This window comes from Monomorium pharaonis, chromosome 2, assembly GCF_013373865.1.
Source record: "Monomorium pharaonis isolate MP-MQ-018 chromosome 2, ASM1337386v2, whole genome shotgun sequence".
NCBI classification, from domain to species: Eukaryota; Metazoa; Arthropoda; class Insecta; order Hymenoptera; family Formicidae; genus Monomorium; species Monomorium pharaonis.
Window position 1 is genome coordinate 1328508 of NC_050468.1, and position 17080 is coordinate 1345587.

The window sequence follows — 17080 nt, forward strand, 5'->3', positions numbered from 1 at the left end:
ACGTCAATCCCAACGCCAACTGGGACAAGAGATACAAAAATCTATATCACAGCACTTTCACTGGAAATGAAGATACTCTTCGGGGCCTTCGCTATGAAGATCTTGCAAGAGAAATATACGAAAGTATGTTCAAGTGCAAAATTGTTAAATCTGGTCTTTTAATTCGACTTGAATTACCATGGTTTGGCGCTAGTCTGGGTGGTATTGTAATAGATGAAAATGAAAAATTTGTACGAAATATAGAAATAAAAACTATTAAGGTAGGAGTTCATCTAACTGCCTCCGAACTTATTGAAATGAAAGCAATAAAGACTTTGGACAAATATGGACAATTGAAAAAAACAACTGATCATTATGCACAGATACAAATTGGCATGTTAGTAAGTGGAATTAACGAATGTGATTACTTAGTATATTCAGAGAAAGGAAACGATTCTGTTTTAAAAAGAGTGCTTTTTGATGATCAGTATGTTTATGATCTGACTGCAAGACTTGTTAATGTTTATTTTGAAAAATTTCTTCCTAAAATAATGTTAGATCACATGCAAGAATAATAATTTACATTTGATTTTGTATTGTTTTATTTTAATGTATTTTATATTAATATATTTTAAGACATTTAAAGTTGTTTTTGTTTTTTTCTAGTTATTTATAAAAAATAAAGCTAAGTTCTCTGGCAAAAAAATTTCTACAAAATTCTAAAAAACTACAAAAATTTACAAGTGTTCCAATTCTAGCATTTTTGTGTAGTTTCTGCAGAAAAATGCTAGAATTGAAACATTGTAATTTTTTGTAGTTTTTTAGAATTTTGTATAAAATTTTTCCGCCAGAGTTGTACTTAGATTGTAAAATTTACATTGAAGCATTTTTTTCTTTTTCGACATCCAACTCATGACAGTCATTGTAGAATCACATTTAAGTTCCACTTAACGACCGCAATGCTCACGGAATTATTTTATTCTTGTTGTTCGCCAAAGGTTAAATAAAAATAAATAGTGCTTACAAATGTTGCGGGCATTAAGTGGAACATAGCCTTATTGTACTTCTGCCAAATAAAGTTTTCTATATATAAGATTGACAACAAATAATTATTGAGATACAAATATTTAAGTTAAAGAAATCTGTGATGTTAACTTTGTTACGTCCGGCCGAGATTTTCGCGTCGGCCGTCACGATCCAGGCGAGGATCGCGGCCTGCGATGATGCGTTGCCAAGACAACGCGCACGCCGGCAGATTCACGCGCTTGCGGTGCCGGGCCCGAGCGATCACGCGCTGCGAGCGTGCGGGCCACTCGATTGGCACGTACACTTTAATTAAAAGTAGTAATTTTTGATGAACCGCGCTAGAGATCATTAAGACATGAAAAGGGGAGTAATCCTCCCCCTAGCCAGGTTCCCCCTGAGGCGCCTCAAACCTGTGCACTTAGTAAAAATCTCGTAAATCAATCAATTAACGGGACGAAGCAATTACCCCTTTAAAAAGAACCTGGCGAACGCTCCCGCTGGCACCGACGTAGCCATGCCTGCGCGGGACCGTTCGGAGTTGGGTATTGAGGGCCCAACGCCCTTAATTGATTGATAAGCGAATTAAAAGAGATCGAACACGCGGAGGAGCATGCTGCCCCTCCGTGATCCAGAATCTCGCCATCCATTCTCCACTCATAAAAACTCGAGTGAAGAATGCAGGCGATTGCAGGGAACGTGGGACAGTCACACACCCCGCGACCAAAAATTGTGAACGGGGAAGCGGAATTTCATCTGGTGACCATAGTGCCGTATACGGTAATTCGTTAATTGCCAAATTACGTGACAGGCATTAGATGATTTACTGCTCCCCTTTCCACGCTCTTCACCCCCGAACTCCCTCGGTTGGGAGTATAAAAGGCGCGGATTTCGTGCAGATTTAGAGATTTTGCCTCCTCGTCTCGCGCCGAAAGGTTGTTGGACATAGTTCCTATTTTTCGCGTTAAAGACTTAGAATAATTTTCAATTTAAAGACTTAGAATATTTTTCGATTTAAAGACTTAGAATATTTTTCGATTTAAAGACTTAGATTGCTTTTCGATTTAAAGACTTAGAATAATTTTCAATTTAAAGACTTAGAATATTTTTCGATTTAAAGACTTAGAATACTTTCAATTCAAAGACTTAGAATATTTTCTTGTGTCGAGCAAAAGAACTTGGCATACATTCAATTTTTGAATAAATTGTAACACCCGAGAAGGCAATTTCTCTCTCACCCTATTAATTCCGTATATTACAGATAGCAATTTCCGATTACCGCGATCGAGCGTGCGTGCGAGTGCAACCGACGTGTGAAATCGACGAGTGTAAAGGTGCTAATTCTCTCCTTTTTTTTTGTTCTAATTAAAGCGATTATATTCGTGACAAGCAGGTTTCTTTCTTTTTTCCTTTTTTTTGTGTGTGCGTTCCGTTCGCTCAGCGTGGAGTGTCGTGCGACAGTGGTAGTGCTTCGATCCCTCGTGAAACCTTACTTCCTCTCGCAGACAGTGAGAGTTGCGAACTTGGCGCTGAGCTGTAGTTCCGCGAGGAACTCAGTGGCCCCCGTCACACGCAGAGTGAGCGCGTTCGCGTTCTCTCGCGGCAATCGGGAGGATCGCCAGCCACATTCGCTTATCTCTTCCTGTCGCCCTCCTATCCCTTTGAGGACAGCCAGCCAACGGTGCGGGAAGATGCGCGCTGTAAAGTGTACACCCTTCCCCGTCAACCGGCCCTGCGAAAGTCGAAAGACTTTAGCGTGGGCGCGGGATAGTCGGCGCGCGCTCGCGTTCCGACAAACCGACAGCACCGGAGCGGACGCCGAACACGGCGCCGCTACTTTACTAGGCGCCTCCACCCAAATTCATGGTGCGAGGTATATGTCCTTCGATCCGCACTCAGTCCACGCCTCCTAGTAAATCCAGCGCTAGAATTCGTCGCGCGAAGCACCTATCGGTCATGCCACCCGCTAGCATACACGCGAAATTAAATTCTCACTAACGAGTTAAGCTTCGCGAAATTTGCTTCCGAGTAGAAAACATAGAATAAATTGAGAGAATCAAAGAAATGGCATTCTTCCCCGCAGATGGGAAGATCCCGCAGGGGTGGACGACGGGCGCGATTAAGGCGGCTTGTTGAGCTGTTGAAGAGGGACACGAGGAGCAGCGGGCCTGCTCCCCAAGAGACCGCGGCAGGGTCGTCGTGCGGGTCTTCCGCGCCCCCGGACGTACCAGGGGCGTGCGAACTAGTCCCGCGCGCCGGCACCCCCGACCAGTCGGAAACGAAAGAGTCATTCGACTACTCCCGACCGGTCGTGGTGCGCCTGGAGGCATCAGCCCCAGGGATCCGCCTCCCCAGCAGAATAATCTTGAGATTTAAATAAAATTGAACTAAACCGAACTAAATCTATTAATTCTCTCACTCTCTAACTCCGCAATCCGCTGTCTCGCACTTTAATCTCTCTCCGTTTCCGTTCGGCGGAGCAGAGAATAGGAAATAATCATAGTAAACTAAATAGAAAAAAACCAACAATTCGATCCTTGGCCCCGCCAGACGTAACTTATAGCGTTTTCGATTTGCTGACTCGACCCTATTCCGAGTCAACGGTTTGTTCTTTTCCTCTGCAAAAAAAAGAGATAAACTGTGCAAGAAATGAAGATAAAAGGAACAGACCATTGACTCAGAGTCGGGTCGAGTTAACAAGTCGAAAACGTTATTAATTTCAATCATACACATATTAATAAATATGAATCACATAAATTTATCAATATTGATAACTGGGGGGCCCAAATTAGTTAAACCCGCTGCTATGATCAAACAATCATCAAAGTATGAAGCTAAGGGCCAAGGTATTGGTCCCTTTAGTAATTCAAATTCTCGCAATCTTTGGATCACCCTTTCAACATGTACTCTTGCCCGTGCAATATCCGCAGTAAGAAGAGCATCTTTACAGCTCATATGCTGTTTTTGTTTCAAAAAAAGAGGTCTAACAAGCTGAAAATGTCGCTAAAAAAACAAAAAAAATATGTAAAGATTTCTCAGAACAGCCTTAATAATGCTTTAAATGTATGAAATCTTACTTGCAGACATTCTCTTTCAATTCGAAATCCTTTATCGACTATGACTCCGTCCTTGTAATCCAATTTATCTAACATTCCACTTTCGTTGACTATTAATTTGTCAGATGCACAACCTCCATATGAACAACTTATTTTTGTTATCAGTCCTGATGGTGTTATTCCAACATTAAATTTTGCAATATGATTTTTTTTGTACTGAGAGTACGTCAAAACTCTACATTTTAAACATTTACATTTTTCAATAACTGTTTCTGCACAATCTAATATTATTCTAATATTTTTGAAGTTTTTAAATGACAAAGGTAAGTTGGCTCTAATCATTTCTTTATTTGGCCATGGGATCATGACTTTTAGTACTCGAGCTAGAATGGGACACATATATTTAAATTAGTTCGAACATGTCTGTTTGCTAATTTCAAACAGCACACCCAATGCAGAAAAACTCATATTCAGCTTGAGTTTAACCATGGTGAGAATAACTCTGTCTTTCAGAGAAAGAACTTTTTTATTTGTTAAATCTTCTAGTATTAAATCCTCTACACAAGATACCAAGCCATTCAAAAGGTCAAAAGAATGAATGACAGTAAAGGTGAATAATTTTGAATCGGAGCTAAGAAGATCTGGGAGTGTAACATCTTGAGATGGATTACTGACAGTAGAGGTTTCTCTTTCAATGGAAAAATTAGAAGAGATTCGTAAATTTATCTGCACAGCCTTATCTAATGAATCTTTGCTAAGAATATCTGCAAGACTTAGACCCTCTTCATTTTTTAGACATAAGGATCTATTTTCGGATAAGTTCACTTGAACAGCTGCATCAATTGAAAATTGTCGTATACTACTTTTATCAAATTCTAAATTCTGGTAAATTGTTCCCGTTTCTGTTGTTGGGTAAATTGCTTTCGTTTCAACATATGCTACATCATTAATATTATTTACGGCTACCTCAGATTCTCTACAATAAATAGATAAAAATATATTTAATTACTCGATACATATTTTATAATCAAAACAAATAAATTGATAGAAACCGTCGTATTTCACTTTGAACTTTAGCTCGCTTTAACCTGGCTTCTATTTGACATTTTTTTGGTGATGCCGTTTTTGTTTCATGACTCCGCTGTGGAATATTTTGAGAAGGTATAGCCATTGGGAATAACTTATGCCTCTTTAATCCTAAAATTAAAATTAATTTAGAGTTAAAAAAGCGGCTTGTTGACAGCCATTAGGGCTTTGATTCTTGAATTCATGGGAAAATTTTTCGTACATGAAAGTAATGCAGTGCAATCACTGACTGTTATATATTTTTAAATCTAAAAGTATAACCAATTACAGATTGCACTGTGTCATTTTTAATTTCACGAAAATTTTTCACATAAATTCAAGAATTGAGGCTCTGTTATCTTAAAAGAAAATGCAAATGCTTTCACGTACTGTTATTAAAATAAAAATATTTTAATAGTATGTTAGCAAATATCTAAATACAAATGTAATAATAGACAATTTATATTATTAATATTCTTTGCCTCTACTTGCGTCCTGGAAAATAGTCTTCAGGCGTAAAATGTTTGGAACAAACGCGCATTGATTTTGAAATAGGTTTGCCCATTCTTATAGCAATTTTCCATTTTTGCTTTAAGTTTGCCTTAAGTTCCTTAGGAAAATAATGGAAACTTATTTTCGTATCACTGTAAGTATTACATTGTGGAACACAACAATACGTAGTAACACGTTTTTTTATATCTTCACAATTAGATTTTCTGTATTTATTCATTTTTACATGCAAAAGCTGTCAAATGCTCCCACAAACTATCTGATTTACGCTAGTTCCACTTGCGGTCGCTAGGCGCGCTGGGGAGAATCTTTGCGTCGCCAATCGTTCTCGAAATAGCTAATATCGCTCAAAATTCTGGCCTTCGCTCGGTTGCAAAACTATGCTTGAACTCTTTTTGGGGGAAATTCGGCCAGCGAGCTAATTTGCCTAAAACCGAGGTCGTAAAAACATATCAGCATTTCGTGACTTTGCTCACGAGTCCCGAATACGAAATAACCGGTATATTACCCGTCAACGACGAGGTAACGTACGTTTCGTGGCGGCTACGTGAAGAAGCGGTCGTAGACTCGCCAATAACAAACGTCGTTATCGCTGCCTATACGACGGCACAGGCGAGGTTAGTATTGTACAATTATTTAGAAAAATTAGACAAAAGAGTATTATACTGTGATACAAACTCGTGCATATATTTAAGTTCTGGTAATCCGAATGAGTACGAACCGCATACGGGTAACAGGTTTTTAGGTGACATGATGGACGAACTCGAAAGCTATGGCAGCGGTAGCTATATCGAGTCGTTCGTATCGGGAGGACCAAAATTTTATGCGTATATGGTTCGTACGCCGGAAGGAAACGCCCACGAGGTCTGTAAAGTGAAGGGGATAACTTTGAATTACTTAAATTTAAAAGCTCTTAAACTTTCACAGTATTAAAAATTTAATATTGGGGGTAGAAGAAGAAGAAGAAGCGGGAAGGGGTGGGGTGATAAAACTACGTTTTCGTGCAATTCGGCGTACAGCGTTTCACGAAATCGTGACACGTAGTGAAAGAAAATCCTGTGCGTCGGTATTGGTAAAACGCAGATTTATCGACAAACGACATTCGTTCTCGTATGGTTTTGTCGATTTGTAAATACGATTTTTTCTATCCCTTGTTTAATTTTAAAATATATGTTTTCCGTGAATTTCCCGCCTATTAGTGTATAAGTAAACTATTGTAAAATTTTGTAAAATTGTATAAGAAAATTTTTGTAAACTTTTTTGTAAAAATTTAGTAAAAATTGTATAAATACTGTAAATATGTAACATTTGTAAATTTTTGTAAAAAAAATGTATAAATTGTAAAAATAAGTATTTTTTGTAAAGTGTGTAATTTAAGATTTCAATATTTTTTGTATTATAAAAAAGTTTTTCATATTTGTACTTAAAAATGTAAATTAGTTGTAAAATAAAAAAAAAGTCGAAATTAAAATTTGTATTTTTTATTTTAAATAAAATTTTTATAAAAAATAAAGTTTTACTTGTGAATAAAAAAGAAAAAAGTTTCCGTACCTTCATACTCTGTTCCTTTTATCGACTTGTTAGCCGCGATGCCGCAACATGGATAAGCTTGTATACGTACGCGTTGCACCGTGGCCCGAATCAGCTAATTTCGTCGGCCACGGTGCCTTCGTTTCGGCTAGCACACGCGGGGGTACGCTGACGCGAGCGTGTCGCCGCCGCCGCCGCCGCCGCCCGTGTTGATGAGGTTATCTTTAACTTTTTTAAAATTTAATTTACGTATTTCAGAAAGGAGAAAAGTAATAACGTTACTTTGCATATTTCTTTTAAAGTCACGCGAGAAAATCAATTTGGTCATTACGCGAAATGGACGTGCGCTGGAAACGTCCTTGGACGTCAATCATTTGCGGTCCCACTGGTTGTGGGAAAACGATCTTTGTAAAAACTTTTCTCCGGTATTTGTCGATCATGTCCGACGTGCGTTTCGTACGAGTTTTATTTTATTACGCGGAGTGGCAAGAGGCTTATCGTTATCAATTACAATACGATGCGAGTGTAAAAGAAGAGAACGCACTGAACAACGTTACAGCGAGGAAGAAAAATATAATCGAATTTCGCGAGAGATTACCACGCCCGGAGGATTACTCGAACGATCTGCTTATCCCGAAACTGATCATAATCGACGACTTTATGAGAGAATCTTCCTCGAGCGACGCCATCGCAGATCTTTTTACCAAGGGCAGTCATCACAAAAATCTCAGCGTCATTCTCGTCTCGCAAAACCTTTTCCATCAGGAGCGCGGACAACGTGACATATCTCTCAACGCTAATTACATCGTGGTTTTCAAAAATCCTCGCGATCGTGCACAAATTCGACATTTAGCACGACAGGTTTATCCCGACGACCCAAAGTTTGTTGAAGAGGCATACTACGACGCCACGTCGAAACCACACGGTTATTTGTTGTTCGACTTGAAACAATCGACTCCTGACGAATTTCGATTCCGGACGTGTATCTTTCCCGATCTAACGATACGCGACATTACGTCTACGTGCCGCGTAGATCGTGTTCCCACGGTAGCGTATAAAAACTGTGTAACGCTGCTGCTGCGACTCAGTCGTGTAATTCGTACGCGATAAAGGAGAAGCATAACGTATGTTCGGATAACGCCGTGAAAATTGCCAGACGTTCGATCGGTAAATGAAACGTATGTCTTCTCGAGACAGTGTGCCATCTAAACAAAACCAACGTGCTGCTTTTTTTCGAACCGCTGATGAAAAATTTATTCGTTGTATCCGTGAATGTGTTCTTAATACTCTCAACGGTAACGTCGCACTCGATTCTCGTGAAAAAGATCGGCTGTCCAAATATAAAACGACCCTACGTCGCAAGAAAACGCGGTAAGGGGAAGTCTAATAAAGAAACCTATTGCTACAACGAGGAGAATTTTTACCCTATATTATTGGTCCCATACTGTCAGCTTTATTATCTCATTTTATCGGAGGGTAAAATCGCAGGACGATGGAAAGAACCAAAAAAATGGTCTTGATTTCTACGGAAAATCTCGAGAAAATGCAACGACAACAACAGCAGCAACAGCAACTCACTGCTGTCTCTGCGGAACCAATGGAGAACTCGGTGTCACAAAGTTCAGGAAACATCGTCGGAGATAATAATTCTGTACGAACCCCTGGAACTCCGTTGACTCAGCTCGATGCGGAGATGAGTCGCGTGCTTAATTCACCATGGCCACGCAGCGAGGAAGAAAAATGAAAAATGTACAAGGAGACACTTTGACGGTATCTTCATCTTATCTGCATAAGCGAAAAGCCGTTCGGAGTGCGGACGAAACCACTAGCAACGATACGCGAGCTGAAGAAGGAGACGAGAGGGACGGTGACGACAACGACGACGCCAATGACTACGACGACGACAATTCAACGATCGTATTTCACGAAACTTCGTCAATTTCCGGCAAACACCCTCAGACTAGTGACATAGATACTGTAAAGGAAAAAACTTGAAAAATCGTTTGTAATATTCATGTGATAAAAAGCGTCGAAAAAATATTAGAAACGGTCTCGAAAACTTATCGCACACAAGCTCGTATGCTAATGCGTCATTTGCAAGACGAAGCGGTACCCGACAGATTAAATTGGGACGAGAAGGGAGTCGTGACTATAGACGGTAACTTCGTGAAAAATTCGGATATCGCAGATTTGATAAACGACGCAATGCGTGAGACAAAAACCGTGAAAGCAACGGGAAGAGCTCAGTTCGCACAATTACTGCGTAGCTTAAATATTTGTCCGGCGCTGGTAGGAAATAAAGAATTATTAAAAGCAGCCTACGGTTCTTCTTCTTCACTAGAGAAACCACAGCCTTTCGCGAGTTCCACACCGAATATAACACGTTCGCCTCCGAAACGACGTTTACTCGATTGGAGCACGGCGAAGAAACAATAATGTCAGATCTTGAAAAAATCTACTACGATCCGACGCATTACGCGGGTTATTCGGCTGTAGATAACCTAACACATGCTGTTAAACCAAATTTTTCGCGTCACGCGCTGGCTCGAATCGCAAGACGCGTACACACTACACAGACCTTTACGCCGAAAGTTTCCACGTCTGCATTACAACGTAACAAATACCGACGACGTGTGCGAAGCCGATTTGATCGAACTATGGAATCTCAAAAATTACAATGACGGTTATTCTTATCTACTCGTCTTATCGATGTGCTCAGTAAATTCGTCTGGATTGAACCGATGCGCGACAAAACGAGCAATACTGTAATAAAAGCTTTTCAATGTGTATTCTCGAGAAGCAAAAAACGCTCACCCATATACCTGCAAACGGACAAAGATAAAGAATTTGTCGTGCAAACAGTGCAAAAGTTTTTGAAAGAAAACGATATCTGTTTTCGAGTAACGCGTAATCCCGACATCAAGGCCGCGATCGTTGAACGTTTCAATAGGACGTTGAAGGAGAGAATGTGGCGTTACTTTACGCATAAAAATACGTGACGCTACATTGACGTTTTGCAAGATATCGTTCGCGCGTACAACCCGTCACTCGTCCACCAAAATTCAACCGGTGACCATGACGAGAGAAAATGCGCGAATCGTGCGTGAAAATATATCTCGTCGATGGAACGATAAGAATCAAAGACGTAAAGCTAAATATTGCGTTGGTGATCTCGTACGTGTCAATAGAACGAAAGCTACCTTCAAGAAAGAATACGAGGCAGGTTGAAGAGAGGAGATATTTCGAATTCATCGCGTTCTCGAGTGGCGAAAACCTCGCGTGTACGAACTGAGTGATTTAGCCCAGGTAGCAAGCCCACGTCATTTTGACGTCCCAAAATGGTCATATCTGGTCATATGTCGTCAAAATGACCATTTTTTTACATGACCTAAAATTGACGTCATGATGACGTCATTTCAAAGTCATATTTCAGTCATGATCTGACGATTATTTTCCCAGACAGCACACATCCAAAATCGGGACATAAAGACGTCATTAAGACGTATTTTAGACACGGTCTAAAGCGGTGTCTATACAATGAGATTTAAGGCGTAAGGGATAAGCATATTATATAAGCATATTATATTTAACTTTAAGAGAACTTTTTTAAGAAAACATTTAGATATCTTGGAAATAATTTCAAAATGGTCAAATTAACCATTTAAACGCTTCAAAGTCTTAATGCTAAATAGATCGCAATTTCCATCAAATTATAAAGGTTATGGAAAAAGTTAAATTTAACAATGAAATTAATAAGTAAATAAGTTAATGCTATTTATTTTTAATGTTTTGCAAAATTTAATTGCTTTTATAAAAAATAATATAATTGCGATAGTTTATAACATATAGGTATATGTAGACAATAACAAGTACCCATATCGATGATTTAAACTGGCGTAGCAGATAGAGTACAAGGTTTGTAATCCTAAGGTCCCGGGTTCAAAACCTATACCAGCGGCAAGTAAGAGTAAAATAAAATAATATAATTTAAATTTAATTAATTAATAAAAATTTGTCCCAAATTTAGTACGTACTGTTAATAAGAATAATTAAAAAAAATAAAATTTTTATTTTATTTTTTAATCTCTAGTTGCATTTTAAAGATATCCGATTTAAGAAATCTTTTAGATATTAGTTTCATGATATCTTTCTGTTCTCAAAAAACGACGCATTGGTTAACATTCTGACATTATATGTTATCTTTTAAAAGTCTCTTTATATCATTTTCAGAAACAGGATATTTTTTAGAGATCTTTTTGACAACATATTGTTCACGTCATTCTATGACGTCAAAATACGGTACATTTCATGACGTCAGGAATTTGTGACATTCGACCGTCATTTTAACGTCATAAGGGCGTCATTTCGTGACGTCAAGAATAGTCAGTAAATGACCATTTTGGGACGTCAAAATGACGTGAGCATGCTACCTGGGAGCGGATGAGGTCATAGACGGTATTTTTTACGAACGGGAATTAGCACGAGTCGAGAAGAATTTGCGAGCAGAAAAGTTTATCGTCGATCGAGTAATAAAGAGTAGAAGTTGCGGTGAAAATAAGCAAGTGCTGGTCCACTGGCATGGTTATCTCAGTAAGTTCGTCAGTTGGATTCCCGCTTCGAATTTAGTCACTCTTCGAGATTAGGAAGGACCAATTTTACGTCGTTCTTTCGAGCAATAGCAGTAAGCATCATTTTCCAAATAATTACGCGTCATTTTTCACTACGAAATTACCCCAGACTTTACACTTACACGGGGAATGGGAAGTCGCGCTTAGTGAGAGTCAATTTCCCAAAACGTTTTTACATATAAATCACAACGAAAACATCCTCAAATTTGTCGACATTGATCGGAAGGATAAAGACAATAAAGACATTGAGCTAGTGACAACGGAAGCTACAATACCGAGTGATATTTACAAAGATATGGAACAACTTTTTTCAGCGCTTAATTCCGCGTGTAAAAAGGTCGGAGCGCATTTTGAAATTAAAACTAGTAAGGGAATCACTTCAGAAACCTCTATCAGCATCAAATGTCCAAGCGAATGTTAAAAAATTCATCATTTAAATGTTTCCGACAATCTTCTGAAAATATTAGGCTTCACAAAAACGAGCTTTACTATGCTCACAGTATTGAAGCCTAATTCCACGAAAGATTTCTATACGGCAACTTTTATGAAATTCGACAGTAAGGGTATCACAGGATTACAGAGCGACAGTCCTTATAATTTGATACGCGGAATTCCCGATAAAATGTTTGTTTATTGTGATATTTGTGAACCTTACATAATCGGCGATGTAAAGTTTCCACTTCTTCGAATAGTACCGATCGAATTGAATCCTCATAATTACACGTTCGGCACGTATCAAACAAGATATTTTTCTCCTCCGTATTACATATCATTAAGTCGAATGAATTTCCGTACAATCAAAATAAATATAAGAGACGAGTTTGGTAAACCAATACTATTTCGAAACGGTGACGTTACACTTTAGACGCTTCCAGTAATTTGTTCGTTAACAAAAAAGTTATAATAAATACAACGTAAATATGGTACTAGAGGAAGAGGAGGAAGACTACTATATTTATATATAGTATACAGGGTGTCCCAGAATGAATAATTTTTATTTTACAGAGTGAAAGAGAATAAAATTTTAAACTAAAAGTTTCTTGAAAAATTTTGGCTTAGACTATCATTTACTGAATTATTAATAAATAAAGTTGATCAATCAGACGGCGCGCGGCCGGCATATGCAGCAGCGTAGCGTGCCACATTCCCTTACTTAAAACTTTATTTTTATTTTTTATATTAATGAATAATTAAATAAATAAATAAATTTAAATTAATAAATAAATAAAAAAATAAATAACTAAGTAAACTAATAAGTAAATAAATAAAATTAGAAATTATTTCAATTCCTTATTATTTATTTTTAGTTGTTATTTATTTGTGACGATTTGTCACTAAGTCCCGGGCCGACCATCCGCCCCACCACGGGACTCGGCGTCTACGGACGCCCCTCCCGAAAGTCTAGTACCCCCGTCGGGAACCGATCCCACCACGCTGCTGGGAGCGCGTGGAGATCGTCCCGACGGGTATAAAAGCCGAGCTCGATCAGGATCGAGCACCAGTCCCGTCCTGTCGACTGAGTAGGTCTCCAGACCACTCCGACGCCCGGTTCTCGCCGGCATTCGACAATCCTTGTGTCCACCGACGGAGCAGGCCACCTGGCCGCTCTGCCGCCCGGTTCTTGCCGGCATTCAGCTATCCTTGTATCCGCCGACGGAGCAGGCCACCTGGCCGTCCTGCTGCCCGGTTCTTGCCGGCATTTGGCCATCCCTGTCATCCTCAACGGGGCCGGTTACTTGGCCGCCCTGCCCGCCGGTTCTTGCCGGTGACCACGGTTCGCGACCGCGTTTAAGGTGCTGCGCACTAGCGCGCTCCCGTCCGACCGACGACATTAGGTTAAGCTGTACATTGCTGTATATACCACAGACTTCTATAATATACTAGACTGCTAGGCTCGTTATATATTCTCCATTTAGTGTGTACCCGAAAAGTATGTACAAATAGGAGCTCATAGGCGGCAGACTGAATTACCGATTGGAATGTGGCTAATATTTTATAGTCCTACGACTATGGATTACTAAAGGAGTGAGTGAGATGTATGATACAATATATACATATATTATATGATTATGAGAGCGTTCTCCTTGGACGCTTATGCGTACTTATGCGTTAAACGTATCATTCTTTTATCATTTCTTGTAATATAAAAGAAAAGGATAAAATGACAATAACTAAGGCATGTGATAAAAGGCTGCCCAAATATATATAAAAAAGCGGTATACATTTCTTTTCGTTTAAGTATTAAAACTAAAGGACAAATGATATAACCTCATTTTAAGAGCATTTTTGTATAAAATAACCTAATATTAATAATATTTATTAGTATTATTAAGTATCATTCTTTAAATAAATAAATATATATATATATATAAACATTTTAAAAATGTCAACAAATTACTCGTAGCAACTATATGTGACATTTATTGGCATATATATATGTACACATACATTCCACTTGACGAACAATGTACATACATAGCAGATGACACATTCCGATCGGTTATTCAGTCATGTACAACATGTATATTATATACTGGTACGCCTAGGGAATCAAGGTTAGCAGTCTAGTATATTATAGAAGTCTGTGGTATATACCCGCATAGAATAAGTAGTACATAAGGTAACCTAAGGAATATGTAAGATAGAATAAACATTATAATAAAGGACTGTTAATCTGACATCGGTATACGCAAGTTGGTTTCCCCCCTTCTCCCGAATCCTGGAATCCGGCGAGCCTGTCCGAGGCGATCGGGAAAGGTGAACCGTTACATGGCGCCCGAACAGGGACCTGACTAGTGGGAGCCCAGCTTGCGTAAAAACCGAATGAGTTCTTGGATCAATACCCTTTCCAAAGAGCAGGCATTACAGCTCGCCCAGCAGCACGGAATCGACGCCGCCGCTCCATTGGACGCTCTTCGAAGACGGCTCCGCCAGTTTCACACCGCATATCCCGGCGTTCTCCAGATTCCTGACATACCAGCAATTTTCATCGAGCCAGCCGACGACGACATGCCCAACCAACCAGAGCCAATACCCGGGAGCCATACAATGGAGCCAGAGAGAGCCGCTCTCCAGGAGCCTCCAAGGACGACACCCGGACCGGTGGAAAGAATCAAACTAGTCAATCAGATCCGGAAGTGGGGGCATCACTTCGACGGAAAAGATCCGCTCTTCTTCCTTGAGCGAACCGAGGAGTTGAGATTGAGCTACGGCCTGGAGGGGGAACACCTCCTCCTCGGACTACCGGAATTGTTACGAGGCGACGCGCTCCTCTGGCACCGAAACAACGCCGGCCAGTGGAACACCTGGGAGGAGTTCTCCGAGAACGTGCAGCAGGCATTCCTACCTCCAGGTTATCAACGCCGAATAAAACTAGAGATCCAAGTTCGCCATCAGCGCAGGGGTGAGACGTTCCAGGCCTACGTCACAGCACTGACCACCATGATGCGCCGAGCCGGGGGGTACTCCGAGCGGGACCGGGTCGAGCAGATTTATGAAAACATGGATCCCGACTACCAGCTGTTCGTCCCTCTAACCGGACAGACCACCCTGCTCGAGTTAAGCTCTCAGGCCGCTCGGTATGAAGAGATCGAGCAACGTCGGAAGACACGCTCGCCCGAGGCTAGGCCCGCCTCAAAGACCACTGCCGCCGTTACGACATATAGCCGAGAGGACTGCTGCTGGCGCTGCAAGCAGCGTGGACATACCCGACAGGATTGTAAACGGCCACCGAAGAAGTTCTGTTCTCGCTGCGGGAAGGATGGAGTACTAACTCGCGACTGCTACCCGCCGGGAAACGCCCAGCGGGCCGGCGACGTGGCGGTCGTCACCGAGCCCGCGACCGAGTAACCTATAATCCGCGGCCACACCTACCTGTCCGTATTGGCGGCCACCATCTGTTGGCGCTCGTGGACTCGGGATCCGAGCTATCTTACGTCAGCGACGAGACGGCCAGGCTTTTCCCCCGTCAACAGGTCGCCGCCGGGCCAAAGGAAGGGTACGCCCACCTCGCCGATGGAACCCAAGTCTCCATCATGGGGACACTCCACCTGTCACTACGCCTACAGGGACGCACGTACCGGCACCGATTTGCCATTCTGCCGCGGCTAGGCAGCCAAGTTCTAATCGGGGTGGACCTATGGCGAAAGCTGCGCTTAACCCTCCGACCCCCTCCGCTCGGTCCCAGCAACGAACGCACGACTATTGGGGCACTCAGCCAGCAAACCCCACGAGAGGCGGCTCAGCTCCGGGCATTCCTCGCGCCGGAGCTCCCCAAGTTCGAGCGGATCCAGGGAACCACGTCTCACGCGGAACACCGCATCCGCATCCGCCTCAAGCCCGGACCGCCCATCAAGCAGCGATACCGGCCACGAAACCCGGCCATGCAGGCCATCATCAACCGAGAGGTCGACAAGATGCTGGCCGAGGGGGTAATCGAGCCTTTGCGCAACCCATGGAGCTCACCCGTGGTTCTGGTCAAGAAGAGGGACGGGGCACACCGGTTCTGCATTGATTTCCGCCGCCTGAATGAAGTCTCGGAGAAGGACGCGTACCTCTTCCCGCACATCACCGCCACACTAGACAAGCTCCGGGGGGCGACCTATTTTTCTACGCTGGACCTGAAGAGCGGGTACTGGCAGGTCCCGTTGGCGCGAGCCAGCCGTCCGGCCACGGCATTTACGATACTCGGACGAGGACTCTACCAGTTCACCGTTATGCCGTTCGGGCTCCACTTCGTCCCGGCCACGTTTCAGCGACTGCTCGACTCCGTCCTGGGGCCGGACCTCGAGCCCAATGTGCTGGTCTACCTCGACGACATCATAGTGGCAAGCGACACCTTCGAGAATCATCTCCGGCACCTGGCTGAAGTATTCCGACGCCTCCGGGCGGCTCGACTCCGGCTGAACCCGGACAAGTGCCATTTCTGCCGTGACAGCCTACGCTACCTGGGGCACATCGTAGACCGGCAGGGCGTTCACACCGACCCGGAAAAGGTCAGCGCCATCACCGAGTGGCCCGCACCCACCACTCTCCAGAAGGTGCGCCAGTTCCTGGGCATGGCGTCCTGGTATCGGCGGTTCATACCCGACTTCGCCACCCGGGCGGCACCGCTGACCGCCCTTACCAGGAAGCACGTCCAATAGTCCTGGGGAAACGCCGAGGAGAGTGCATTTAGGCGCCTGAAGGCCGCCCTCACGTCGGCCCCAGTATTGGCCTGTCCGGACTTCACAAGACCCTTCCTCCTGCAAACCGACGCCAGCACCCACGGGCTGGACGCCGTGTTAACAC